This window comes from Fistularia commersonii, chromosome 29 (genome assembly GCF_037954325.1).
Source record: "Fistularia commersonii isolate RoL2024-O1a breed Wild chromosome 29, RoL_Fcom_v1.0, whole genome shotgun sequence".
Lineage (NCBI taxonomy): Eukaryota > Metazoa > Chordata > Actinopteri > Syngnathiformes > Fistulariidae > Fistularia > Fistularia commersonii.
The window spans coordinates 11,015,199-11,039,873 of NC_141312.1; positions in this window are offsets into that span (position 1 = coordinate 11,015,199).

The window sequence follows — 24,675 nt, forward strand, 5'->3', positions numbered from 1 at the left end:
TATTATCAGATAAAATTGAGGGAAGTTTCAGATTTACTAAACAAAAATATTATGAATACGGAAACTAAGAAAGCAACAATCTTCCAACATACTGAAGAAAATAAAATCACGTGTAAGTGAAACCAAACAAAATAGTAGAGGCGTTTGCAAGGTTTTAGAAATCATTATATGAGAATGCAGTCACATGCAGTGCTGATGCAGAACTCGCAGAGTACTTAAAAAGCATAAAACTAACCAAACTTGTTGCAAGTCGCTTTGGATAAAAACACCTGCCAAATGACTGTAATGTAATGTGATGTAATGAACTGACAGACTTAACTAAGCTTAGGAGTTAAACAAGCAGATTGGTGAATGGAAATTAAGCAAGTTATTTCATCACTTAAGAATAACAAAAGTCCAGGTCCTGATGGATATGTCAATGGATTTTATAAAACCTTTAAAGACCTGCTAGCACCCCTTTTACCAAATACATACAGATATGCACTAGATTCTAAAACTATGGCACCATCCTAGACCGAGGCAACAATAGTTGTAATTCATAAGGACCCTATTAAATCCCAGTCTCATAGGCCAATATAATTACTAAACAGAGATTTGGATATATCAAATGCAATTCTAGCTAGAAGGTTAAGTAAGATAATTGCCCAAATTCTACACCCTGACCAAAGAGGCTTCATCACTGGAAGGTTTTATGGAGAATGCACATCGCCTAGTAAATATAATAACACTTTAGAAAGTTATTAAATTAGAACCAATAAGAGTATCTATGGATGCACAAAACCATTTGATCGGGTATCATGGCAATTACTATTTCAAAGACTTAAACAATTCAGATTTGGTCCTAATTTCATAAATTGGATTCAAATACTTCATTCATCCCCAAAAGCAGTCATTAAGGTAAATGGAAACAGATAAGAGAGATTTACACTAGAATAAGGATGCACACAAGGTTGCTCTTAATCACCCCTGCTGTTTGCTATCAGCATTGATCCACTGGCCCAGCTCATTAGAGAAGAAAGCATAAAAAGGAATAATAATAAATCAAGAGGGACTGATCACAAGTTTTGTTGAGTGGAGCAACCAGAAACAACTCCTACTCAACAACTCAAAGACCAATGAGGTGGTTGTGGACTTCCATAAGAATCAGAAAAGACAGCTACCAATCACCATCCAAGGTGAAGAGGTGGAGATAGTGGAGTCCTACAAGTACCTTGGGATTCACTTTAACAATAAATTCAACTGGTAACACAACACTGATGCACTCTACAGGAAGGGTCAAAGCAGGATGTTTTTCCCGAGGAGACTGAGGTCGTTTGGTGTCTGCAGCAGGCTCTTCAAGACCTTCTACCAGTCTATGGTAGCCAGCGCACTCTTCTTTGGAATAGTGTGATGGTGGGGCGTTGCCAGGACTAGTGAGGTCAATAGGCTCAACAAGATAGTGAGGAAAGGCTGCTCGGGACTGAACCTGGCTCATCTTCAATCGATGGCAGTGGGGAGGGTGAAGGACAAAGTGGGAGCTTTCCTGGACAATCTTTCCCACCCCCTGCACATCGAGCTGTGGCTGACAGGCAGCTCCTTCAGCCAACAGTTCATCCCACCCCGGTGCAGAACTGAACGCTACAAAAGGCCCACGGCCATCAGACTGTACAACAGCAATCTGGACGACATGCTACTCTGACCGGCCTGAGTTCATCTGTGCTCCTCCCACAATCTCACTACCTTACCCCATTCACTACTTCACCCATTCACGTCATGCCCTAACTCTGCTGTCTTTCTTATCATTGTTGGTCCCAGCCCGCACACATCCTGCTGATTTCTATTTATTTATGTTATTCTTGTTATTGCTATTGTCACGCTATTCATATTGTCGTTTAGTTCTGTTTGTGTATTTCCACCCTTACTGTTCCTTTATGTTGTCCATTATTATCCCTGATGTTGTTGCTGCTGTTTATTTATTTGTGGACGTTTTGAAATCCTTTGTCTTCTGTCTCTCTACTTATATTTATATTAATATTTATGTTACTTTTAATGTTTTTGACATTATAACTGTTACCCGGCTGTAACAAAGGGATTTCACCTTTGGGGATCAATACAGCTGATCTTATCTTACTTATTTATCCATTATCAGGTCATCTCATTATATGTGGTACATGTACCTGTCATATTGATGTAGAGAAAAACTAAATAAAAATTGAGTAAAAAAAAATCAATTAATCAGTAGTTTTATTGACTGTACTCACATGTGAGATTAAAAAGACTATTGATTAACTGCATTGCTTAAAAGTTGGAAATGTATTGAGGGTTTGGGGTGAAAACATCACGCCGGATCAATTGTTTGTTTTAGAAAAATGTGTACTATGGTAGCAAACACACAAACCTACTCCAATCATCCAGAGAAAAGCATGTAAAACCAATTTGTTCCAGTCGTGACTCCTTTGAAGCCAACATTACAAAAGCTTGTAGTGGATGATGATACAGTGACATGATCACTGGAGACATTAGCTTTGACAAAACATCATCCCATCCCCTTTTGGACACTGAGCAACACTGGTATATTATCTACAAGTTACCACGACAACAATTCCGTTATTTATATAAATCAGTTTAAATAAGCATACATTTTCCAAGAAATGTCACTATGTACTATTCCATTTTGCGGTATTGTAACACCTAATCTAAATATGACTCAAAGAAACGGTAAAAAAAAAAGTCTTTCTTAGCATGGGACCACCATGGGACCGGACAAATCTCCTGACTTCATCCTTCAAGATGGTGCCTCCTCTCTGGGCTTAAAAAACCATTCTCGCTCTGTTTTCTTCACACTCTCCTGCAGTCTGCTGTGTGCTCTGCATGACCGGTACCTCTCTGAGCTCAAAGAAATAATTAAAAAAATGCCTAGACTCCTCTCGGATTCCAGTCTATTTCACTTATTGTCACAGGACCGGCAATAAAAATTTTCCATGACATATCTTAGAAATGAGGAGAGTGAGTTTCACTAAAAATGAGAGGAGGAAGTGACCTGTTATGGGGACTTCATCTGCTGTAAGGTCGAGAGGGATGACACCAAAACAGCAGATCAAGTCCAGAATGTGTTGTGGAAATGAGTAAATAATAATGTATTAAGAATGCATTTAACACACACTAAATACTGATTTATTGGGCATATACTGTACATATATATGCCCTTTTAACACACAGATATACTGTATATATATATATATATATATATATATATATATGTGTGTGTGTGTGTGTGTGTGTGTGTGTATATATATGTGCATATATATATATATGTGTGTGTGTGTGTGTATATATATATATATATATAGGGAGAGAAAGCAAGCATTTACCCATGCAGTCCAGTCCAAATCAAGAACTTTTGTTCGTAAAATTAGAGAAAAGACATAATGCTTCCTATGTCTATATTTTGCCATATGTTTTATAGTGTTAGTGATTTATTGACCAAGGAGCTACAGCTATACTCTGCACAATAATTAGGCAAGGGCCTATTTCTACCATATCATCATTTTATCCATAATTTCCAACTCCAAGGTGTATAAACTTGAATACTTATTGGATTAAATGCATATAAGTTAATGTGTATTTGTGTAACAAGGGAGGGTGTAGCCTGAGAAGATCAACACCCTAAATCGGGGGTGTCCAAACTTTTTTCACTGAGGGCCACATACAGAAAAATATAAAAAAGGACTGGGCCACTCACTAGTGGTCAGGTATATAACTTCACTTCTAGTGTATTAAAATTAGCAAAATCAATAAAATGTTAGTTAATCATGATTTTTAATTGAATATGGTTAAACTTTAGCCATAATCAATTCAATTTAACCATATTCTCTCTTGCACCTTGCTGCACACCATAGAAGCCATTCCTTGGCACTCACTTGTCAGAGCTGGAGCCCTATCGGTAATAACTCCACACAGCTTTTCCCATTGAAGTCCCATCTTGTCCATTGAAACCGACACAGCTTCAAAAATGTCCTTTCCAGTTGTGCCTTTTACACTCCTGCGATCACACAGCTCCTCCGTAATGCAAAAATTATCAACTCCCCACAAAAAATTTCACAGCTGTGCCGTGTCTGTGGCATCTGTGCGCTCATCACATCCGATTGAATAAAAATCAAAAGCGCAAGCTTTTTGAAGTTTTATGTTGGCTGACAAGACATCGATGAACCACACAACTGTGTTTCTGGACATGCTAATTTTGTTGAAGTCCTGCAGTTTTTTTCTGGCACATTATTCTCAAGACCTTAGTAAGGCACTGTTTTATGAATTCACTATCTGAGAAAGGACGTGTTGGATGTGTCTCTGTGTTGGACGATGAGTTGAGCGACTTCATAACTTGCCTGTGTGGCATTTTCTTGTATTTTCTGAGCACGAAAAAAAAAAAACTGTTCTTGTTTTTGCAGGCTTGCTGTCATTTTCTTAACTTTATCTTCTCTTTCAGCAGCATTGTAAAAAGTGTAGGTCGAATGTTTTGTTTCGTAGAGTTGTCGGACATTATCATTGCAACTTTCATCACTGCAGCAGTTTTGTTGCAAATTAATCAGACATACTTCCCATTGACTTCTGTAAAGAAATGTTAATTTCCCCACCATATCTGAAATTTCCTGCACTCACTCATGATTTTCTGTTTCTTTGGTTGAGCCATTTTTGGTCATCGTTGGCATTTTTTTATTTGAATTCTCTTGGTGGGGAACTACCTTGTTGTTCAGGAACTGCATGAACAGTCAGGTGACTGATTGTTCCTAAAAGGGAACAGTATAACAGCTGTTTTTCATCATGTTATTCGTGAATGTGTGTGACATTTTAAGATTTGTTGGGGTGTCATTTTTTGTCTTGCATGCTAGGTAAGTAAAATGGCAAGAGGACAAAAATGTATGGTCATGCAGTAAGCAATATTTTTTTTAGCAAACTATAACATTTAATTACAAAATGTGCATGGAAAGCGTCATGCTTGATGGATTCTTTTTGGTCCATTATCTAAGAATTATTTTATTTCGGTTATGTATATTTCCACCATTATCCTGGTGCAGCTTCTTTTTTTTCCTCATCAGTTCTTTCACAAACTTATTTGATATCATTCCATATAGCCCCAGGGTGAAATATCTACAGACACAATAATGAAGTAAGAAAAATGTCAACAGTACATGGCGAAACTTAACGGATGATACACTTTTTTGGACGAAATAAATTTACAAGAAGATATAGAGGAAGCTGTGTATAAGTAAAGTAAAGATCAAGACAAAAAATAAAGGGAACGGGATATAAAGCAAAGTGCAAGAAATAAGTAACAAAAATAAGCAGCATATGTGATTATAAACATGTCAAGATATGTGTTTTTTTGTAACTGTAAAATATTTGACACCACCTGGATAATATAATAATAATGATAATAATAATGCTCTCTCAAGATAGGAACTCAGCACAGGCACAAGCACAACCATGCCCCTAAAGTGCCAATAAAGTGATGCTTAATTACCTGTGAACTTGTCAGACCCACTGATACAAAAGCACCCAGTGCTGTAAAAAATTGGTCATTTTTCCGCCCTCCCAGGAAATTTTGAGTAGCTGGTTGATGGCTGTGTAACATCCATGAAAAGCTGCTGTGCCTCACACTGACAGGATCGCCTCATCCACATAATTTTCTTCAGACAGCTCAGCTAAAGCAGGTGTAATCTTCAAAGTACATCCTGCTGCAATTACAATCCTAAGACTTTGAACTGAACTGTAAGGAAAAGAAATTGAAAAAAGTATGACTTCCATTACAGCCACTTGAGTCTCATTGGCCGTAGCTGTGTACTTTGAGAAACCAGGCAGACTAATTATACTTCACATTTTCAACTACAAGTAAAGGTGACATAATACATAAGTACTATTTTGACACATAAAAAAGAGATAATTTATTATTGAATAACATTCTGCCGTAAACTATCCTTCGTGTTTTCATTAGACGTACATCTTCTTTTCCTTTCAACTGCTTCTTTCAGGGGTTGCCACAGTGAATCACCTGCTGCCTTCTAACCTCTTCTCTGTGACAACTTCTCTCTCACCAACTAACAATTTCACTCCATCTATTAGTTTTATCCTTTGAGTCCCCTGCCAGGTAATTCCAGCCCCAGAATCCTTCTACCGATATATTCACCACCCTCCCTCTCTACATGTCCAAACTATCTCCAACTGGCCAAGTTAACTTTGTCTCAAAATAATGTGAGGTGCCGTCTCTCTGATGGCCTCAATCTAAAACCTATCCATCGTCATCACTCCCAGACACATCACTACATTTTCATGTCTGCGTCCTATCTTTCATTTCATGGTGCTGTTTCTGAACCATATAACATTGCTGGTCTCACAAGCTGTTCTTGTACAGCTCCGCTTTCATTCTGGCTACTACTCCAATTCCAGCTTGCTGGTACATGCCTCTTCGCTTTCCCCACCTTTTCACTCTCACTGTTGCTCATGATTGTGGACCCAAGGTATTTGAAATTTTCCAAAAATTTGAAATTTTTTGTGTCTCAAACATGTTATCTAAGTATATTACTTGAAACACTCTAATTCACATATTTATATTCAGTCTTGCGACAGTCAATCCTCTACTACTCTGCTCTTGCTATAACCCACAATATCATCTGCAAATATAAAAAGCCATGGTGATTTCGGTCAAACCTTATCTGGCAGCATGTCCATCACCATAGCAAACAAAGAACAGATCAGACCTGAGCCCAGATGTGGCCCCATCTCTACCATGAACTCTTTTGTCACATCTCACAGTCAAACAGCTCTCATACATGCCCTGCACAAATCTAACATGCATATCTCCCACTTCAGACTTCCTCACACATTATTTCTCTCTGCAACTTGTCCAAGGCTTTTTCTAGATCAAAAAAGGCACCAGGCAGCTCCTTCTGTCATTGTGTACACTATTTTACCCACATTCTCAAAGCAAATACTTCATTTGTAGTACCCATTCTTACCATAACCCACACAGCTGATTTAAAATGCTAAGCTATGCTCTCAGAATGGCGTTAATGGTCTTCCTCTTTGGTCTACCTGACAATCCCAATCTTGGCATCTTTCTACCAACTTTACTATTCAGTTTTCTTCCTCATTACATAAGCAAACTATCATAGTCTGGCTTCTCTGACCTCATCGCTGAAACATCTATCATGTGCTGTCCCTCTGATGGAATAATTCTTGATCAATACATCCTCATCATTTCCAAAGAAAACCTAACCAGGACCTTAACCATCTTCATTTGAAAATTGAAATTCATTTGAAATTTCCCACTGTGAGATGAAAAAGGGAATTAAAGAAATATTAAAAGGATATTCTCGTTTATCCTGTCTTTGTAACCTCCAGCACTGCTTCCTGTATTTTCTCCAATGTCACTGTCTCTAAAACAACACTGCATTGCTATACCTTTCTCCACCCATTCCAACCTGGTTGACCATTTTTCTTAACCTCCTTTCCATATATTAAATTGCTTAAGAGTGTTGACCCTAAATACTTAAAATCCTCCATGTTCTTTATCCCCACTCCCTGTTGAGTCACTGTTCCACTTAAGTCCCTCTCATTCAAACCAATGTATTCTGTCTTATTGTGGCTCAAGTGGCTTCCTTGTCACCAGAGTCATCCTACAAACCACCATCCTATGCTGTCTGGCTACACTCTCACCTACAACTACTTTGCAGTCACTGATCTCTTTCAGGTTACCTCGTCTATACAAGATGTAGTCTACCTGCATGCTCCTACCTCTGCTCTTATAAGTCATCCTATGTTCCTGTTTTTTCTGGAAAAAGGTATTCACTACAGCCATTTCCATCCTTTTTGCAAAATCTACCACCATCTGTCCCTTTGCGTTCCTATCCTGGATACCAAATCTGCCCATCACTTCTTCATCCCCTCTATTGCCTTCACCAAAATGTCCATTGAAGTCTGCACCAATTATCACTCTCTCATTTCTGGGAATATTCTGTATCACTTCATCTAACTCATTCCAGAACTTCTCCTTCTCTTCAGATTCACATCCCACCTGTGGGGCATAGCCACTTACAACATTGAGCATCACACCTTCAATTTCCAGTTTCAGACTCATAAGTCTATCTGACATTCTTTTCACCTCTAGGACGTTCCTTATGAACTCCTCCTTCAAGATAACTCCTACTCCATTTCTCTTCTTGTCAGTACCATAATAGTACAACTTAAAGCCTGCTCCTAAGCCTCTAGCCTTACTACCTTTCCACCTGGTCTCCTGGACACAGAGTATATCCACCTTCCTTCTCTGCATCATGTCGACCAACTCTCTACCTTTTCCTGTCATAGTCCCAATATTCAAAGTCCCTACTCTCAGTCCCAGACTCTTTCCTTTCCTCCTCTTTCTCTGCTTCCGAGCACGCACTCCTCCTCTTCTTCTTCTTCTTGTTCTTCGAGATGGACAAGAAAATCTGACAATCTGACAAGAAAGCAAAATAAGTGTAACAGGTCAGCTTTGGCTGCGACGCCCCAGAGGAAATACTAAGTATTACACCTACACCCCAATAATAAATAAGCTTTTTCTGGGAATTCACTCCACACAGAGCGTAGCCAGATAACAATGCAGAGTTTTAGTCACTACAGAGCAAAAGGAGCCAACTCACAAGGGCTGTTTCACCACACACCAAGTACGAGCCAATTCAAGGGGTGTTCACTACACACCACCAGGAGCCTAGTCACAAAGGCTATTCAATACACAGAGAGCAGGAGCCACACTCCAATACACCACACCTAAATACCCAGTCTTCTTCCCCCTATAAGTTCCACGGCCAAAGCATCAAAAAAAATAAAGAAAGAAATAATAAGACAGAAAAATAAATACAATAATGAATATGGACATGGTGCCCTGGATCAGCCCATCTCAAGCCTCATAGAGGAGTTAAAATGCACCCAAGTGAGGCTGGACATGACCCTGACTGAGTCCCAAGATGACAAGATTCAATTGGTTGCTGCAGGACTGGCAACTTGGAGGAAATGGATCCCATCTGAGGCCATACAGAAAGCAAAATCTGCTCTCAGGTATGGATATGTTGAAGGCCAGGCACTGCATGGAAGATGCAGGCTTGGGAGGAGTCGACCAACATGGAACAGAGCAACATCAACCCAGTGGAGAAAGCTGGTAGTGGATCAGGTGCGGCAAGAAGAGGAGGCACACGGAGGAGGCACAAAGGCAGTCTAGTGGTCCAAACCGGACCAGTGGACTAGGCTGGAAAACCTTGAACTTAGAAAGCTCAACTGGAAGGAAGCCAAATCAGCTTCATCATCAGAGCCACCTATGATGTTCTTCCCACACCCACAAACCTAAACAAGTGGTTTGGTGAATATCCTTCTCTTTGGTGAAGATCCCCACAATATCTTGCACCTGTGTACGCCACCCTGGTTTGTGTGCATCAAAAGCAATGTTGGCCGTCATGATGAAGCTGATTTTGGTCCCTTCCTTTTCCCATAGATCTCACCGAGTGAGCTTACAGTGCTCTGAGTAGTCCACTGGCCCTGCTTGGCTTGGGACACTACTGATGCACACCCATAGTTACCAGCTTTGTTTTCTCTGAAACCTGAAAGAGTTGATTTGACTCACCAGGTCTGACCTTTCTATATGTATTTTATGTATACCAAGCTCATGTATATTTTTATAATGTTCTGTAAGTCGCTGTTATTACATTTCAAACCAACCATTTCTATTTGTCCAACTGATGAAAAAAGACAATATTTAGACATGAGATGACATAGAGGCTGACTGATGTATATATGCTTTCAATATAGTTTTGCCATTATTGTCAACTTAATCATTATAAATAGGTAGAATAACATTATTGTGAGCCAGGCAAATAGAGGAATCATTTTTTCAAGGATTATGTTCTTTGATGATTGTTTATACAAGTTAGCTTGGTTCATTTTTGAGGCTTCACTCTGTCAAGCCTAACCATGCATGACTTGGCAACGTTGAAGAGAACCCAAATGCATAGCCTGAGGGATATGTTGATCTCCCCAATATTTAATTATAAAGTGCAAAGGAAAATATTTCACAATGAAGAAAATGTCATCATACATTATATGCCAAGCCAGGGCTGCAGAAGGCAAATAGAGGAATTACTTTTTCAAGGATTATGTTCTTTGATTAATGCGTAGATTAGAAAACATTCAACCGACAGGAATACCTCAGGGCATGATTTAAAGGCAAGCAGTCTCGTTCATGGTGCCTCCTGTACAGGACACTGACATAAACATTTAGGCTTTTAAGTATTAAACTATAGGAGACAAACAAGGTTGTGACTTCTGCAACAAAGGCCACTGGGAAGACACGGCAAGTCTCCCCACAACACATTACATAGCCCGCACTTTAGCCCGTTTTCCTCAGCAATCTCAGCCGCCATAATAAAATCCTTTAAGTTGTGTAGGACCGTGCACAATCAGCGGGGTCAGTTGAATGCCTCCCCAGTAGATTCTGTTGATGCAGTGGATCTGAAGGCTGGTATCCTGTCCCTGTCCCCTCACCCCCCTCTGGGGTCAATTGATGATATGGCACACCTTGTTGTACCACCACATGGCTGCTCTTTATCAAGCTAACCCCGCAAAAAACATCCAATTTTCACCAGGACAGGACACGGTTTGATCCACTTTGTTTAGGGGTAAGGCCTTTCTTCCCCCTCTTCTGACTTTTCTGTTCGGTCGCAATCTGCTCGGCAAACAGTAGATGATTGGGGTGGAGATGAACTGGATGGGCCCCACCAGTGTCAATCTTATATTGGACTAGGCTTGTCTGTGTGTAGTCCTCTTCTCTTGCCACAAAAATGGTCCTGTAGATTTCGTAACTGCCGTTTCTGACCCTCACAGCTCTGGCAGCACAGGTCATTAATTGCAAGCTTGGTCTCCAGGACTGTGGGCTTGCTCTCTTCGACAGGAGGCGATGAAGTGGCGGGATCTTGAGGCGGAGATAAGGCGCACTTAGGGCGCACCGCAGTCATTCCTCACTAGCAGGATGGACCACAGTGGTTATATATTCTTTTTGACATCAGAGCTCAAATGCAAAGTGAGAACGTAAAAAGACACTTACTAGTTTACCTTGCCAAATCTGTTTGGGGGTTTTAAGTAAAGTGATGGTGTGAGAATGAATGTCCCATTATACTGAGATGTGTGAGTATACTGTTCTGTTTTTATTTGTTTGTTTGTTTGTTTCTACCTAATGTGACAGATTCAAGTCATTTAAAGGGAGACATGTTTTTGAATAACTACGAAGTCAAATTAATCTTCTGCATGTTTATTTATAATTCACCCACTGCACTGTGACAAACATGCAACCATTTCAGCACACAATTTCAATCATCTATATTTGTGCAACATATGGCGTTATTGACATTACAGTTAACTTTGAGACTTTTAATGAAAAAAACAGTATATTGACACATTTTGAGTAGTATTAAATTTGAATATGAAATAAATACTTATGACCATTGCTCATTTTTAAAATTAATATAAAATTAATAAATGTTGCTGTATTATAAAATTACAATATGTGTAAAATGGGATTTCAGTGATATCATCTAATTTGGCATCACAGTATCTCTTAACTAGGTAACTGTACCTATTTGCCCTGTTAATCATAATTATTTGAATTGAAAGAGCCCAACATCGAACGCCGATATCTAATATGTTTTGTCAGTTACACATAATATCCATGTTAAAATTACAATACAGGAGGTCCAAGCCAGCAGTGGATAAGGAGGGAGAGAAGATACTGTAAACTGGCGACAGATGTACCAGGACAAAGACAAAGGGGGGGAAGAGAGAGAACAAAAGAGTAACAATGAATTGGGAGAGGGCATTTTTGGGGTTAGTGTTCCCCTGTGGTCAGCTGGATTTAGTCTTATGATGTATTACATGGGATTTTGTATTGTCCCCCCTCTTGCTCCTCTCATTGTATATATCTTGTGGGCAAGACTGGGTCCCAGTGATTTAGAGCCTCTTAATCAGGCTTGACATGTACTCAACCACTTTCCCAACAATTCCCATACAACAGCTAAGAGTACTAAGTGCTAAGAGGCAGTTGTAAACATGATATGAAGCTTTTGAAAAGAGAATGGAAAGAGTCATTGTGCAGCAACCATAAATGCTGGGAATGTTTTCAGGTCCCTATTTTTTAATTGGAAACAATAATTAGAAAATGTCAATTCCCTGTCAAACAATAGCTCTGATGTCTTTGTATAAGCATGAATATTCCAACCATGAGTGCACGATTTAATCTGGGAGGGACCTTTTAAAAATATGTGAAAGCATCCAGTAATTTAAGAAAAATTACAAGGTCCTTTTTGGCCCATAGAAATAGTCCAGCTTGTCAAAGACACTACACAGTAATTTCCCCTCACTATTTGTCATTCATTATCAGCATCAGAGCCATGAAAGTTTTATCTTAACTCACCCACATGTTCCACAATTATGTCAAAGATAGGGTAAGAGGATAACTATCAACATCTTATATGAACTGATTAATAAATGATGGCATCATCACTTACAGTATATTCTAAAAATTCAAGACTTTAACAAAAGTATAGCATTTTTCTTGTACTCTACGGTTAGCTGGATTTCAATTCTACCTGTGAAACCCATTTTAAAGACAGAACACCCTTGATCAAATGTTTAAACATGTTGCCAAAACCTTGAAAGTGGGTTGATCTTTGAAATCAGAATACCTTGCAAATCATTGGTTGGATCTTTTGCATTCTGAAACCCCCCCCAGGTTTTCAAGGATGTGCTAAAGTTCTTTGGCTATACAATTTTTGGAATCATCAATATTATCAACAGCTTTATATCATCAAACTCCAAAAACTACTCTCAGCAATGCTTTGATATTTGACTGTATAATTCATGGTATGAGGCTATCTATAAAAAAAGTATTTTTAAGTAATGTCTCTTGACATCCCTTTTGAATATCCTAAAGTAATCTGTTTGAGATGTGGTCAGGGTCCATATCTGCTACATCATCTTGACTGCTGTAGCAAGATATTAGAAATCCATGCACTTGATGTATGATGTATGACTTGGGGGGAGATAGAATTGACTGGGGCTCTCGTGTGTTGCAGCAGATTTTCTTTAGGGAAGGTAAAAAGACAAAACGAAAGAAAAATGAAAAAGAGGCAATTAAATGAAGAATTATTTGAGCATTTAGTATAGTGGAAAAGGTCAGTGGAATATGACATCTCAAAAAAAGGTTAATGCCCTTGATGATGACAGATAGCGTATATTACAATGGCACAAGTGGCCATTAAGTGGTTGAGATGACTGTGGAATGGCAAAGTAAATCATCTTTTGGCATGATTTTCCAGATTTCTTCATAGAATCAAATGATTTGAAATTTCAAACACGTCTCACCAGAAACGTTTAATAGAGGATACCTATGTAACCATACACAGCTGAGGGACATGTATGTTGTGCTGTGGTGATGCACAGTTAGTTACCAGAAGAATGAAGGTTATATGTTTACAATTTAAGTCTCAACTTTACAAATATCACAGATGTTTGTGAGTGTGAGTGTGAGTGAGAGAGAGAGAGAGAGAGAGAGAGAGAGAGAGAGAGAACATTTGATATTGATTTTTGTCCACTCATTTACTGTATTGTCGATATGTTGCGAAAAGGTACAATTGGCTTTCCAAGAAAATATATGTGGAGGAACTTCTCCAACTCATTTTGTTACATTGTCAATGTATAAATATCATGTTGGCTTCAAGAGATGATAGTCATATCTCTCCTAAAATCATCATAATTTTTTGTCATATAGTATTCTGAATTATATTTCAATTAACTCATAATGTTTCCGGGAGCTAGTGCTGTTTCACAGGGCAAAACCTCATTCACTTGGAAAATATTTTAAAAATGTTTTTTAACAGCATTAATAATTTTATTTATATTACATCACAATTACAAGCTCAATTACAATGCGCAATGCAGCTTCAGGGGGGCCGGTGTCTCCCCAAGCCAGCTCGGGGGGTGCGGGGGGCATGGGCCAGTGTCACCCTGAGCCAGTACCTGGCTCAGGGAGACAACGATCACCATTGATCTTCTATTAGTTGGGGCAAATTGGTGGATAAGTATGGTTGTTAGGTAGGCTTAATGGAGAAGGTTGCATCAGGAAGGGCATCCAATGTAAAACTTTTGCCAAAACCAAATATGCGAATCAATCATAATAACCAGATCGGTCGAGGCCAAGGTGAACAATGACCGCCATTGGTACAGATGACCAAAAGGGAACCAATGGAACCTGGGCTACAATAGGTCAAAGAAGGAGAGGAGGAGGGCATGTTCAGAAGCAGAGAGAGAAGAAGAAAGGCAAGACTCTGGGACTGAGAGTAGAGACTGAAGTTCTTTGGCTATATTTGGGACTATGACAGGAAAAGTTGAAGGAGGAGTTTGTTAGGAACGTTCTGGAGGTGAAAAGAATGTCAGAGAGGCTTATGAGTCTGAAACTTGAAATTGAAGGTGTGATGCTCAATGTTGTTAGTGGCTATGCAGGTGGGATGTGAGTTTGAGGAGAGAGAGTAGTTCTGGAGTGAGATGGCTGTATTGAACACTTTTTTCCAGAAAAGACAGGACATAGGGTAACTTATAAGAGCGGAGGTAAGAGCAACCAGGTAGAATACATCTTGTAAGGAGGTTTGTAGGATGACTCTGGTGGCAAGGAAGATAAAGAGGACAAAGGCAGAGCAGAGGACAAAGTGGTGGAAGCTGAAAAGGGTGGAGTGTTGTATGGTTTTCAAGGAGGAGTACAGAAAGGCTCTGGGTGGTCAGGGAGAGCTTCCAGATGATTGGACAACTACAGCTAGTGCTATCAAGGAGACATGGAGGATAGTACTTGGTATGTCATCTGGAAGGAAGACTTGGTGGTGGTATGAGGAAGTGCAGGAGTATATACAGAAAAAGCAGTTGGCAAAGTAAAAGTAGGACACTGACAGGGCTGAAGAGATCAGAGAGGAGTACAGGGAGATACAACATAAGGTAAAAATAGAGGTAGCAAGGCAAAACAAAGGGCACACAATGACTGGTATGCTCGGTTGGACAGTAAGGAGAGAGAGAATGATCTATACAGGGTGGCAAAACAGAAATAATGATGAAACAATGTACAACAAGTCTGGGTGATTAGGGATAGAGAGGGAAATTTATTGACAGATGCTAGAAAGGTAATGGGAAGATGGAAAGAGTACTTTGAAGAGCTGATGAATGTGGAAAATGAAAGAGAGGCAAGGGTAGAAGAGGTGACTATTGTAGACCACAGAGTAGCAGAGATTAGTAAAAGTGATGTGAAGAGAGCATTGAAGAGGATGAAGAGTGGAAAGGCAGGTGGTCCTGATGATATACCCGTGAAGGTGTGGAAGTGTCTAGGAGAGGCAACGGTAGAGTTTCTGACTTGATTATTCAACAGGTTCATAGAGAGTGAGAAGATGCCTGAAGAATGGAGATGAAGTGTGATGGTGCCCACTTTTAAGGATAAGGGGGATGTGCAGAATTGCGGCAACTATAGAGGGATAAAGTTGATAAGCCATACAATGAAGTTATGGGAAAGAGTAGTGGAAACTAGACTGAGAGCAGAAGTCAGCATTTGTGAACAGCAACATCACTTCACGCCTAGAAACTGTACCACAGATGCAGTATTTGCTATGAGAATGCTGACAGAGAAGTACAGAGAAGGACAGAGGGAGCTGCATTGTGTTTCTGTAGACCTAGAAAAAGCCTATGACAGGGTACCAAGAGAAGAGCTCTGGTATTGAATGAGACAATTTGGATTGGCAGAGAAGTATGTTAGACTGGTCCAGGACATGTATGCTAGCTGTGAGACAGTGGTGCTGTGTGCTGTATGTGTAATAGAAGTTTAAGGTGGAGGTGGGACTCCATCACGGACCAGCTCTGAGCCCCTTCTTGTTTGCAGTGGTGATGGACAGGCTCACAGATGAGGTTAGACAGGAATCCCCATGGACCATGATATTTCCAGATGACATTGTGATCTGTTGTGAGAGCAGAAAACAGGCAGAGGAAATTTAGAGAGGTGGAGGAACGCGCTGGAAAGGAGAAGAATGAAAATTATTCGCAGCAAGACAGAATATATGTGTGTGAATGAGAGGAACTCGGGTGGAACAGTGAGGCTACAGGGAGTGGAGATCAAGAAGCTGGAGGATATCAGGTACTTGGGGTCAACAGTCCAGAGCAACAGAGAGTGTGGGAATGAGGTGAAGAGACGGGTCCAAGCAGGTTGGAATGGGTGGAGAAAAGCGTCAGGGGTGCAAGAAGACTATCAGCCAGAATGAAAGGAAAGGTGTACAAGACAGTGGTGAGACCAGCAATGATGTATGGACTAGAAACTGTTACAATGACCAAAAGACAGCAGGCAGAACTAGAGGTTGCAGAGATGAAGATGTTGAGGTTCTCTTTGGGAGTGACCAGGATGGATAGGATCAGGAATGAGTATATCAGTCGGATGGCTCATGTTAGATGTTTAGGAGAGAAGGCGAGAGAAGCCAAATTGAGATGGTTTAGATCATGTACAGAGGATGCAGAGTGAAAATATTGGTGGATGGATACTGGAATTGGAGCTGCCAGGCAGGAGGTCTCGAGGAAGACCAAGGAGAAGATTTATGGATGTAGTGAGAGAGGATACAAAGGTAGATTGTGTGAGAGACGAGGATACAGAAAATAGGGTTAGATGGAGAGGGTTGATACGTTGTGGTGACCCCTGAAGGGAACAGCCAAAAGAAGAAAAAGAAGAATATGGATATATATATATATACTGCTCAAAAAAATAAAGGGAACACTTGAACAACACAATGTAACTCCAAGTCAATCCCACTTCTGTGAAATCATAGTGTCCACTCAGGAAGCAACACAGATTCATTTTGACTTGTTTTAAGGACATTACATCAAAGTTGGATCAGCCTGGAGTTTGTTTTTACACTTTAATTTTGAGTGTGATTCCTAATCCAGACCTCCATGGGTTGATACAATTGATTTCCATTGATCATTTTTGTGTGATTTTGTTGTCAGCACATTCAACTGTGTAAAGAGCAAAGTATTTCATAAGAATATTTCATTCATTTAGATAGGATGTGTTTTTTAAGTGTTCCCTTTATTTTTTTGAGCAGTGTATATATATATATATATCCATATCTCTCTCTTTTATATATATGTATATATATATATATATATATATATATATGAGAGAGAGAGAGAGAGAGAGAGAGAGAGAGAGAGAGGGAGAGAGAGAGAGCTATACAGTAGATTACTTTTGACAGACTGTTTGCTTTAGAAGTACTTTACAAATGGGCAAAGGCTGGTTGCAATATGCAAAAGAAACAATGCAAATATGCTGTCTAATTGGAGTGAGAAAAAGGTGTCATTTTTGCACTGTTGTATTCCAAATGCAAACAGTAAATGTGATGTCATTATTAAAGTTAGGCGGTGGCTTTTGCACGTTTTTCCTGGGTCAGCTCGGGTTTCCTCTTGGTCCTCCTGTTTTCTCTCACAATCCAAAAACATGCAGAAGGTTAATTGGAGATCCAAAATTGCCCAGATGTTTGAATGAGAGGGTGAATTGTTTTTTGTTTTGGAATAAAGCCCCAGCTGTTGCTCAAATCAGCTGGAATAAGCTTCAGCACCCTGAGTGCAGGACAAGCGGTAGATAATGATTGAATGTTATTCAAGTTAATTAACACATATGTATTAATATTTTCCCCTAATGTTTGTACAGGGGGTTGTGTTGATCCTGAACCTGTAAGGGAACACACCCATGCATATAAACAGGTTGAATGACCCCTTCCCTGCCCCTATTCGTTTGCACTGCTTTCTGAGGTAAGCGGAATCATGGTTCTCATTTGGCATATTTACTAGCATTATTGTTCTGTTGCATCAATAGCAGGGTCTCTCTACTGCTATCCATCTGGTGTGAAAGGAGTGTACAAAGCAAGAATTTCACTGCACTGTCCGAATAACCACATTCTTACAATATATGTGACAACATGTCCGGAGGCTCACGGTTCAGAACTGAAGAAGCCTCTCAGATGATGTATTTGCAAGTGTTATTGCAGTCCCTGTGTCCTCTATTGTAAGTCGCTCTGGATAAAAGCGTCTGCCAAATGTAATGTAATGTAATGTAATGTAATGAAACGTCTCCAAGTAACTGAAGAAATTCAAGTCCAGTTGCTGCGACAAGCTAATTTCAACAAGAATACATGACAACAGAAAGCTTAAATCTTGAATCCTCCACAGTGGATGACACGCTTTATGTTAGCTACTGTCCAATGAGGATGTAGAAACTGGGTCCAAACTATACCATGTGACTGAAGCACCTTATAAACACCCTTTTATTTTCAAATGCACAATTTTATGGAAATATCTTTTATATTGCTTTAACTAATGTGGTAGGGATAAAAATCTGAAAACAAACACAAAATATTTGACATCAAAGACCACAAAATTGTCATCAGAAATTGGGGGGTTAAAAGACACTAAATGTTGCCTTGAAATTGGCACTCGTGTAAATTCTTTCCCTTGGGGTCCAGCAAAGACACCACATTTTAGATCTTTGGAGCTGTTTAGTTGAGATTTCACTTCTGGTTTCTGTTATGTTTTCATCGCTGTGAGCCTAATCTCACCGAATAACTTCTTGGACTTCTTTCAGAGCATGTCAGACACAAGCAGAATTTCTTGATTCAAAAAGAAATCAACAAAAAAAAAAGCTAGGTTAAATGATTCCTCTGCTGCAACTGGACATCTCTTGGCTCGTCAGAGGAACTGATGCATTCGTGGAATCCTGTCACTCTGAGGGCACCATCTTTTCCCTCATTCTGCTTCTCTGTCATCCTCTTAAAATAAGATACAATTATACTGTAGTTATCCCCACAAGGGAAGTTCGGATGTTGCAGAAGCACAGGCCAGAGAACAGGTAACAAAAGATAATAAACAACAACAATAAATGTAAATAGCCATTAAAAAGGACAGAGACAACAACAGTAGAAGGATAAAAATAGGTATAATGCTACACAAGGACAGGAGTAAAGTGACATGAGTGACTTTCCTCTCGCCTCCCCTTTCTGCCCCCAGTGCTTTTCAGTCCCTTGGACTAACATAGATATTCATAAATTCTCATAAGAAAGCATCTGGAAATACCAAATATGGACAAGTTTGTCAAGATTAACCCGAGGAACATAGCCTAAACATTCATCCCTCACTGTTCAGATGGCATCGCTCTGGGTCAGGTTTAAGCACCTGATGGACAATCACACAGCTTGATAAACTATCATTAGCACCTCACCAGTGCAGGTACATGTTGTTCGGCACAACATACAACACAGTCAGAGCAAGGGAACCATAATGAGCAGTAGATAGAAAACTAACAGTTTAATTCTACACTTGCTTAATGAGGCTTTTTTTTTTTTCCCCAGACTGCAGCCACAAATTTTATATTAGAGCAAAAAAGTCAATTTCCAAGAGAAAACTTATCAAACAAGGCATACTCACATTCCCATTTCCCCATTTAATGGCTAAAATGTACAGCTTGTATAATGATATATCAACATGTAATGATCAATAATGTAATGTGCGTGTGAGTGTGAGTGTGTGTGTGTGTATTTGTGTGTGTGTGTGTATTTGTGTGTGTGTGTGTGTGTGTGTGTGTGTGTGTGTATGCATGTGTGTGTGTGCGTGTGTGTGTTTTTTTTAAGGTTTCAGGTAAATAAGAGAGAAAGATAGAAACAAAATGCTTTTGGTTTAGTATTTAACTTCACTCTGAAAGGTATTAAATACTCAAAATAATTTCCTCAGTCCTGTCAAATCTTGCCCTACAAGGGGTTGAGAAGTCCATAAAAAAGATAAAACAGCTCGAACAGAAGATTGTTTTCTGAATTTGAACAACGGTACTACTTGTCTAGAGGTTACATATAACAGTGTCAAAACTGTTTTATTTTTATCAATATTTTTATTTAATATTTCATCAGAAAATGTAATTTGGAATCATCCACAAATCAGGATTCTAATCATACAAATTATTAATGTGAGATAAGAGTGACAGCAAGTGCAAGTCCACCAATGAATTTTTTTCTTTTCCAGTTTGTTCATTTCAGTTTTCTTTTTCCTCTACCCATGTCTATCATTTTCGTAATTCTGTATCAGAGTCAAGTTGGATCTTCTTAATATAGGAGAGGCCACACCGCTGCAGGGAGTGAGCGGAAGATTGCGCTATAAGCTATGAAGACCTTCATGAGCTTGACCCATTAAATTGGCTGCTATTGTGTTTTCAAGGCTGTGCTTGCATCTCAAAGCTGATTGATCCAAAATGCAGGATTTTGAATTGGAATCATTCATATTGAATGGAGGAAATGTGTTTTCCAACATATAATGATATAATGGCTGCATTAACTTATTTTTTTAAATTTGTCTCATTAGAAATGTTTTACATGCATTTTATATATGAAGGTCCAGAGGATTCTACATATTGGTATTTTACAAACAAATATCAACGCCCATATTTAAAGTCTGAGCTGAATGCAAACCTTTTTTACTGTATTTGTTCATCTGGTCCCTTGCTCTGCCACATATGTCACACAATTAGATTGTTATCAATTTTGTCAATTACTTTTTCAGCTTGAATAATACTCCTGTTATGAATATGTCTGTTATTTATTAAGATATTTATGGGGGGGGGGACTTCATGGTGGGCTGCAGAATCATCAATCAAAATTCATCAGTAAAAACAAAGTATGAACTCTTAACTCATGGCCTTCAAAAGCAAGAAAAAGCTCTGACTGAGATTTGCACTTGCCTTCACTTAGTAGACCCATTACATTACATTACATTACATTACATTTGGCAGACGCTTTTATCCAAAGCGACTTACAATAGAGGACATAGGGACTGCAAATACACTTGCAAATACACGATGCACAGGAAATATACAGAACAGTAAGCTTGGGTTAGTGAGGTTTTTTTTTGTTTGTTTTTTTTGACAAGACATACACAAACGTGTACACACACACACACACTGCAGACCCAAGATCAAGACTTTCTTGAAGTAAAAACAAGAAACCCATCCCTGGGAGAGCTCTCTATTTTTTTCTCTTCTTAGTTCTCTTACTTCTCTGCTCATCTCGTGATGTATTCTATTCATTCTTCAAAATAAAACTTTTCTTGTTTGCAAACATCAGTATAGCAGCTTACTAGAAAGGCACTATATCTCAGGCTTACATCACACATTTTGAGATTTATTTTTTTTTATGTTGTTTGCACCGACTCAATGGTAGGATGTAGACATGCTGAGGTCTAACACAACAATTGCCTTTTCTCATCAACAAGTTGATTGATAAATTGGTCTGCAGTTGCGTAGACGCAGCTGAATGTGTTGATGGTTTGTCAAAGCTGGTTATGTAGATCAGTTTTTCCCAACCACTGTGCCGCAGCACATTAGTGTGCCGTGAGAGATCATTAGGTGCGCCATGGAAAAATGCCCACTTTCACCTCATTGGTCCGGAAATTATTTATCCAACGCAAATAATGTGTCATCCTATGTCTATGTGGGCAGCGTGCAGTGACAGGCAGAACAATTAAATGCTCTTCCACTCGATGGCAACCGGTAATGAATTAACCTGTGCATCTGCGTATCAGAGTGATTAGTGACGCTTTGCGTGATACATTTTTAAGATAAAAAGTACTTGTATCTGCGTAAACAAACAGGCAGCATTATTGAAAACTACCAAGACGAGTGAGAAAGCAGTGAAAACTTGCTACAAAGTTGTTGAACTCATCTCTAATTCCAAACAGCCACACACCGTAGCAAAACATTAATACTACCTGCCGGCAAAATCATTGTATAAGAAATGCTCGGCTCTGGCGTTGATAAAGAAATAGCCAGAGTTCTCTCAAATAATACCATTTCCAGACATATTGATGACATGTCTTCAGAAATTGAAAAAGTGTTCTGGAAAAGTTGCACATCAGTGGGAAATTTGCATTGCAACTTGACAAATCTACAGATATTAGATATATTAGATTTCACACTAAGTAAATTGAGACTACGGTTTCATTCTAATTCATTAAAAAATGTTTTTGACATATTTATTTGGTGGTGCCGCGGGATTTTTCTAATGTAAAATATGTGCCGTGGCTCAAAAAAGGTTGGGAAACACTGATGTAGATCTTATGAAATGTATTATAAATGAAATCCCAGGCCTTGATCCACATCTTCCTGAAAAGGTATTGAGGTACTATGTCAGTGTTGGCATCTTAAACATCTGCATTATTTGCTTGTAGAACTTGTTTCTTTCCTAAGATAGTTGACGCAAGCTAATGTATATTATATGTTTATGTCATAACAGTCAACCTTGCATGGACAGCTTTATCCAACAGTGTTACCAGCTCTTAGACATATAAGAATATCCAGATCTGGAGGTATCATGTTTTCCATGGGTCTACTTTAAAGGCAGTTTTTGTGGATGAAATAAATCCAAGGATCTGAGTTCCCTTCATCTTTCTCTAACTCATCAAATCCATAAGTGCCCTTTCAAGAAACAAGTCCTACCCTTTCAGCCGCTTCCTTTTGTTGCCGCACCTGTATTTTTTTTTTCATCTGGAACTCTTATTCTCATTCCTGACTTTCTGTACATCTTTCTCTTTGATTTGTCTCTCTTCCCCAGCACTCTCCCTCTGTTACTGTATAGTTTCACAGCACTTAAAGAGCTTGTTATCTCTGAGACACAAAGCCATCCATTCATATATACATCAAGGAACCCTGACACCAATTATTTGAAGGGTACATAATGCTACACAGCCCCATGATCCAGAGCATGAAGGGAGAAGTGAGACAGACTGAGGGAGCGCAAGAGTCAAGCTTTGAGGTGAAATTTAAAGCTAGTATAGAAAGTCTTTATCAAACTTTATTTGATGGAGCCAGAAATAAAAAGTAAAATAGACTCAACACAATAAATACTGATTATTAAATAAGGCCTAGAATGGTTCCCCACTGCCAAAAAACATATGACAAAGGCATTCAAATCAAGTACATGAATATTTCAGGCTTCCCTCAGTTCACAGATAGACCATAAAAACAATTTGCTTAACAAATAAAAAAGAAAGAAAAGTGAGGTCCCGAAAAATATTGATTTATTGCATTTCTCACAACATTTTGGTTCACACGTTTCTGCTCATTTTCTTAAGAAAACAATTAATGCAGGCAGTGTAACCCAGTTTGGTGATAGCAACCAACTTGGGTTTACAGAAGGGCTATCTCTGGAGGCATTCAATGTCCCCTAGTAGCATTTGGCCAATTCTAGTGTTAAGCCTGTCCTCTATGAAATATGTGGCTGTGAATGGCCTAGTTGGGTGGAGGCATTTTAAAATAAAACAAGTAAACAGGGGGCCTCTTAACTCTGAAAAATGTAATGAGACTGAAGAAGGCAGATTTATTATTGGCATGCCATTGCATTTACAGGCCTTATGGGAACAACATAATAAAATCATAATTAAGTAGAAATCAAATTTATGAATGTAAGAAGTTGGAGCAACAAATCACCAGACTCTGACCTGGGCGGTATTCATGTACACCCACATTCTAAAAGGAGAAAGAAATAATTTTTACCAAGTAGGAGTAAAATATCATTAACACAAAAAAACAGAACAATTTAATCAATGTCTCTAGTGGAAGATTATGTGCATCCTCCCTCTTACACGTATGTTCCCTCATCAATCCTGAAATGAAGGATACATAAATGGACTTACTTAGTAACTTACTTAGTATCTGAATGTATCTTAAGTAGTGCTCATCAAACAGAATCGTGCACCGCTATTTGTTTGGTTAACACAACATATGCCCTATTATTGCAATTGTCTTTTGTAGTCAGGATGTTACAAAGACCTTTTTTGTGATACCCGCTCCTGCCAACTATAACATATCCATATTTTAGCGTTGTCTCTCTTTTATATCAATTCTGACCACAAGAACCAAATTTAGACTATTTTTCTACATATCGCATGTGCAGAGCACATGTTATGATTTTTTTCATAACAGAAAACTGCAATGAATAACAGTGCAATGAAAGGATTCTTTGCAACTTCCTTTTGTCTGTTAAAAAGGCTATAATACCAAAAGTTGATTTATATATAATATTCATTATCATTGAAACTGCAGTGAATAATGAAGGTATGATGATATAATGAGAAAATACCAATGAGAAAGTCCTTATTCCTGTGTAACAGACAAAATCATAAATTCTTCAGATCCGCAGGTCAACTAACAACCACCACCAGCCTTGATTTCTTGTCTCTTAGAGACCTTTCAGACATCAGTTCTAAACCCTGGAAATTCCTCAAAGTTGGCCGGTTGCATGTCTCATTTCTCAAAGACTCGTGATTTAGTTTAGTCTAAGAATTTTCTGTGCAACAGCCTCTGTCTTATTTATGAACAGTCATGCATCCATACCAGAATCAGGCATCCAATATGATGATTAAGGTAAGCAGAATCTAAAATCCCATCTCTCCCACCAATCGCTCAGTTCTATTGTCTGGATATTACATTTAACCCCAGTCACCGCTCCAGTTCATTGAACAAGATTTCCAAAAAAAGGATTAAATTAGCCTATCCTCTGATACTCCCCTGCCTCGTGA